Source organism: Papaver somniferum, chromosome 1 (assembly GCF_003573695.1).
Source record: "Papaver somniferum cultivar HN1 chromosome 1, ASM357369v1, whole genome shotgun sequence".
Classification (NCBI taxonomy): domain Eukaryota; kingdom Viridiplantae; phylum Streptophyta; class Magnoliopsida; order Ranunculales; family Papaveraceae; genus Papaver; species Papaver somniferum.
Genome location: NC_039358.1, coordinates 226,367,378 through 226,373,377, shown reverse-complemented (window position 1 = coordinate 226,373,377; position 6,000 = coordinate 226,367,378). Strand labels below are relative to the sequence as shown.

Sequence of the window (6,000 nt, the reverse complement as noted above, 5' to 3'; positions counted from 1 at the left end):
AATATTTTCATAAATGTTTGCCGCTATCCGGGGGTAGGGGGTGGTAACTCCCGGATGTATTCGACCTGTATCGGTTACCAAAACGTTTTATCGATGTGTAGCTTCCCATAGGGTTTGTTTCAAGAGATACCATTAATGGATACCTGTTGAAAGCGTCTATTGAAGATAGAAAGACATCTCCGAAAGACATGAATTCCTCTTTAAATAGCGAAGGCCTTCTCCCATTTCAACACATCAAAAATCTATGTTCTCTATATAAGCATCATCAGACTCTAAATACCGTGTGTTTTTGATTGGATCAAGGGAGTACAACTCTTGAATCCAACAACGTTGTTAGGGCTTCATCATATCCTAAAAGCATTATTCATTGACTAATTGCACTCGCCAATTATTTGGGAATGATCGAAATATTTTCTAAAAAGAATCAAAAGGCTTTGAAGCTTAGTGACACAACATTCTTTTCTGTTCTCTGAATTTCATCCTCTGAGTACCCACTTTCCAACATATTCTTCTAAACAATTATGCATTTTCTTTGACGAGCTGCTGATTTGATGTTGCATCTATTTTTTTAATGACCGCGGTTTGGCTGATCATATTAGGTGAAAGCTTTATTTGGGTTATATGCAGATCAATGTGAAGTTATCAGAACTGAGATTCATTTATTTATTTTGCATGAGTTGGTTTTCCTCCTTTTTTTGTTGGAAATAAATGGCAAAAGTTAAGAAGAGGCACATCAATGGGAAATGACGAGCTGAAAATCATGCCTAATAATAATAAAAATTGTATGTATTTTGTAGGTATCGAGGTTTTATTTGTTCACTTGAGCAGATATATTCATGTGTTGTTGCGTCAAAATCAAAAAGGAGCCATCTTCAGAGTGAAAATATTAAACGTTGGGCTAAGGAGAATCTCTAGTTGTTACCTCCTTTATGTTTCCAGGCCCTCTTTTGTCAGAATTCTTTATATTTTCAATTTTCAGGTCATATCTACTGTACTCAACTTAGTGCGGAATCAGGGAACAATCTTTTTTTTGTGTTAGAAACTGAGTTTTTACTTTTCGTTTTCGAGGATAAAATTCTATCTTCCTTTTCTTTCAATCTATTAGCGAATCAACTACATAAACGACCACTCAAATTTAAAATGCTGTTGGAAATCCCAACTCCCATGACTCCATCGTTCATATTGAAGCTTAGCACTGGGCCTTACACATTGCCGGAACACTCACTTTTTCTCTCAAATAAATGAAATAATGACCACTGTGACTAGGGAAAGAAACAATTTCCACGAGCTTCTGGCAAGGGATACTATGGTCATGGAAACAGTAACTAATATCATGATGGTATAAATGATCCAGACACAGTAATTAATGATGCTTGTAATCTCAGTTAAGACAACAATTTGGTTTTGTATGAATAATACTCACCCATAATACTCACCCGCTTATCGCTTCTAACCAAGGGTTTAGTCCAACTATCCGTGCAATCACTGTATGGAGTGCAATGGTGGAAACTCGGAAGTGGTTCAATCTAGGGTCATACGACTCGTACCTATTGTACTCAACTTAGTGTGGAACCAGGGAACAATCTTTCTTGTTAAAACTTAGTTTTCTTTATTATATTATTTTATTTTATTTCAGTATCTTTTAGTTTTACTTAAAAGCGCAATCGAGAGTCGAAGAAAGAGTATCAAAATATCAGCATTAAGTTTCGTACACTTTTTTTCAAATTCTTGCTCACTCTAAGTTAAAAAAGCATGAACATAAGCCATGCATGAAAGCTTTAAAAGAAAAACGAAGACAAAAATATACACAAAATTGGTTAAAAAGACCAAAATCAACAATTCTTGGGTAAAAAGGACATTTAGATTTTAATACTGTTTAAATGGACAAAAATTTAAAAATAGTCAGGATGTAAACAGTTTCATCCTATCCATTTTCAAATACTTTTTCTTATTTTTAATTTACATTAGGACGCATCCAGTTTCATCCTTGTTATTTTTTAAGTTTAAGTCAGGATGAAACTGGATTCATCCTTACTATTTTTTTGGTGTCCATTTCACCCATACAAATTTTTACTCGTCCATTTAAACCATGTTTTAAATATATTTGGACAAATGACCCATTTCCGAAGAAAATAAGGGGAAGTTAATTATTAAACAAATCAAAGAATCTTCATAAACTTTTGTTGCATCATCTTTGCCGATCCCCAACTTTAGAAAGCATGCGCTGCTGCTGCTGTCTGCTTCTCCTGATGAGTTATCTCTCTGAAAGAGGCATCTAAACTGCAACCCCAAACACTCTCAAACAGATCTTGGCTTGTCATGTTTCCTACAGGGGAGAAAGGGCCAAAAAGTTCTACACCAAAGCAAGTCTGATTAGGATATATTCTCTGCGCGAACTTTGCACTTGTATCCTCTGCCCAAACCCTCTTTAACATATCTTCAAATGTAATATCTCTAACAGGGGAGAAAGGGCCAAGAAGTTTTTCACCAAAGCAAGTCTGATTAGGATATATTCTCTGCTCCAATTTTGCACTTGTTGTCGCTTCTGGCAATTCACGCATATCGGGCGCAAAGTAAGGATGCTTCAGAGCCTCCATAGCTGTTGGTCTGTTTTTTGGATCCCAGGAACAAAGGGATTTAATCAGATCTATAGCCTCATGACTAGCAGATGGTATCATTGTAGAAATACCATATGGATGTACTTGAGGAAACTTGTAACCACACCAATTGGCAAGTTGTATTCCTTCTGCCCACGACTCATAAGTTGGACTTCCGATTACACTGCAAATCTTATACAGCTGATCTGCTCGATTCTTACCAGGAAAAAGAGGACGAAACGAATACAGTTCGGCCATTATAGCCCCAACTGCCCACATATCAACAGCAGAGGTATACGAAACCGAGTTTAAAACACTTCAGGTGCGCGGTACATCCGTGTAGTAACATAATCTGAACACGGTGATTTAGAATCAATTTCCCTAGCTTGACCAAAATCCGCGATCTTTATTGAATCTCCTTCTCTAGCGACCAGCAAGTTATCTGGTTTTAGATCTCGATGCATATATCCACCAGGACGATGCATCTGTGCAAGAGCTAGCAAGATTTGACGAGACCAGCGTCGTATCCGAGACTCCGAAAAAAGGCCTATCCTGTTCTCCAATAACCCGTTTAGTAACTCAGCATCCGTACAAAGATTGATCTTATCATGCATAAGGCGATACAGAGTAGATTCTTCGTAATCAAAGACCAAATATAACACCTGATTGTCAAAGATGAGTTTTCTGAGTCCGACGATATTCGGATCCCCATAGAGTTTAACCAATGCCTGACTTCTGGAAGTTCAAGGCATTCTTCCAAGGACGAATATAATTTCTTCATCTCCTTTATTGCTACAATTTCAGAACCATCAGCACTTAGATTATCTATAGCTTTCCATACGTATCCGAAGGTTCCTTCGCCAACTTTATCAATCAGAGTATAACTACAATACTCCATGCTTATACCAAATCGTCGAAGAAAAACTTAATACGAACTTCAATTTTTCTTCTTCTCTTTACCTGAAACGGCTTCAATGAATTTACTTATCTGATGAAACATGAAAGAAAGGAAAAAACTGATGAACTCTTTATTTCAAGAAGCGGATCAAGAAACAATGAAAACTGGGATACAAGAGCTATATGCATGCGCCCATGTATATATAAGGGAAAAAAAAACTTATAGAGCTACTAGGAAACAGTGTTCGAGTCTATCTGGGTAATGTTTCCAGGCGGTTCCTAGTTTTGACCAGAATTAATAGTCGGTTCCTAGTTTTGACTTTTTTCGAACCCTAAACTCAAGTAAACTGTAAACCTAGTTCCAAGGTCAGAGTAGGTTGTGCTGTTCTGTTAATTGATGAAGCTCTGGTTCTCGTCAATGAAATACATAGATATTTGAATGTTGTATGATTCGGATGTAGTTGTTTACACTTATATTTTGCAATTCAGGCTGCTTGAATGCGGCAAAGAGACTCCTGGACGAGATGGTTAATTAGTAAAGGAAATGTAACCACATATAGTTGTATCATTCATGGCCACTGCCTACATGGTCAACATGATATTCAGATGCGTCTACTCGTTGATCATGATGGCATCTTTCACTATGTGACTCCGTTATTTTTTTGTTATTAAACACTCTCTCTCCCTAAGTGAGTTAAATGATCTCTAGTTTACTTTCTTCTTTTTCTTTTTTTCTTTGTGTGTGTATGAACCCTTGTTAATTATGGCATGTTTCATATAGAGGCTAGTGTTCTGGTCCAAAATGGTTCACAAACTCTATCATCACTGTCCGATAGCTAAAACCGCATATTCGTACTTCTCTGCCGTTGTAAATCCTTATCTTTGTATTTATAAAAGCTAAGATTGCTCTTGGTAAAAACAAAAGTTAATGGAGTGCACAAATCCTATATTTGCACATCTTTGGATGGTCGAATAGTCAACTATGAGGGTTTGCCCTTACAGGCGACCATTTACCTCTCGGCCATGTTTGAGCCCCCAACGGCGATCATAAATACACTCCGAAGAGGAGGTTTAATTAATTGATGGAGCTCAGGTTCTGTTCAATGAGATATATAGAGATTTGAATGTTGTACCGGATGTAGTTGTTTATACTTCTTTTATTCATAAGTGGACTTCGAAATTCAGGCCGGTTGAATGAGGCAAAGATACTCTTTGACGAGATAGTTACTAGAGGAAATGCAAAGACATATTATTGTATTGTATGATTCATGGACACTGCCTACATGGTGAAGCAAGAAGACATTTTGATGAAATGAAAGATTGAGGGATTTCACCCAATGTGATAACTTTTACTATCTTAATAGATTCACATTGTAAAGATAGGATGGCGGAAGATGCTTGGAGCTATTTCAATTGATGGACAAGATAAACATTAAACTGTTTGAGTCGATGGTGGTCAGGGGCTTTGAGCAAAATGAGTTTAACTACACTGTGTTGATCAAGTGGCGGCAGTAGTTTAAAATTTTCTTTCCAAAATAAATCTTGGATAAGGAAACAAAATTTTCCTATTCCTATTCCTAAACGGAAACACATAAATCTCCGATTGAGTGTAGACCGATAAGTTTATGTAATACTAAACTTTTGGCTAACAGATTCATGAAAATGTTAGAAAAGTTCATTTCACCTGTGTAATCTGCCTTTTTGTCTTCATGACAAATCTCGAACAATATCATTGTTGCTCATGAAATTGTGCAATCTACGAAGAAAAATAACAATAACAGCCAAAATGTTTCTGACAATGAAGTTTCTTTGGAGGCTGCAAACTCCTTGTCAAGAAGTGAGTTTGGCAAGCAAATAACTCTTCAAATGAAGATACTGATGATGCGGCATCACGTACAAGTGGTAGTGCGAGAAGTAATCTTAATGCATCCGGTGATTATTCAAAGGTGGCTAAAGGTATGTCGGATAAATTAATACCCTCTATGGCAAACTTAAAACTCCGGTCACCCTTCGGGTATCGTATTCACCGAACAAGAAAAAGATTTTGTTACAAACACAATTTTGGATCATGCTAATGCTTTTAAAGATGAGCTCGCGGCCGGAGAAAAGGAAGGATCTTGATTGATCTTGTTTTAAGGTTTGGTTTGTACGGGGTTGCAATAAATTTAAATGTTTAACATAATTTTTTGGAATGTCAATGGTTTTAACGACCCTAATAAACGATAGAAGTTAAAAAAAGCTTGTGCAACGGTGGAAGCCTACAATTCTTATGATTCAAGAGACCAAGCTTAGTGCTTGTAACGATAAGATTGTGCGTCAATATTGGGGTGCGACTCCGTGCAAGTGGATTGCTTTAAATTCTGATGGAAGATCGGGCGGAATTTTGTTGATATGGAATTCAGATTTGATTGAGGTTGATGACTTTCTTGAAGGAACTTTTACTATAATATCTCTTGTCGAATTTGGAGGATAACTTCCGTTGGGTCTTAATTGTTTTGGTCCTTGC

The 6,000-nt window shown here is 36.9% G+C and overlaps 1 pseudogene; it reads right to left on the bottom strand.

The window, feature by feature from the left end:
• Positions 1-2,210: 2,210 nt before the first annotated feature.
• LOC113362405 lies at positions 2,211-3,495 on the bottom strand (annotated as a pseudogene).
• Positions 3,496-6,000: the final 2,505 nt, after the last annotated feature.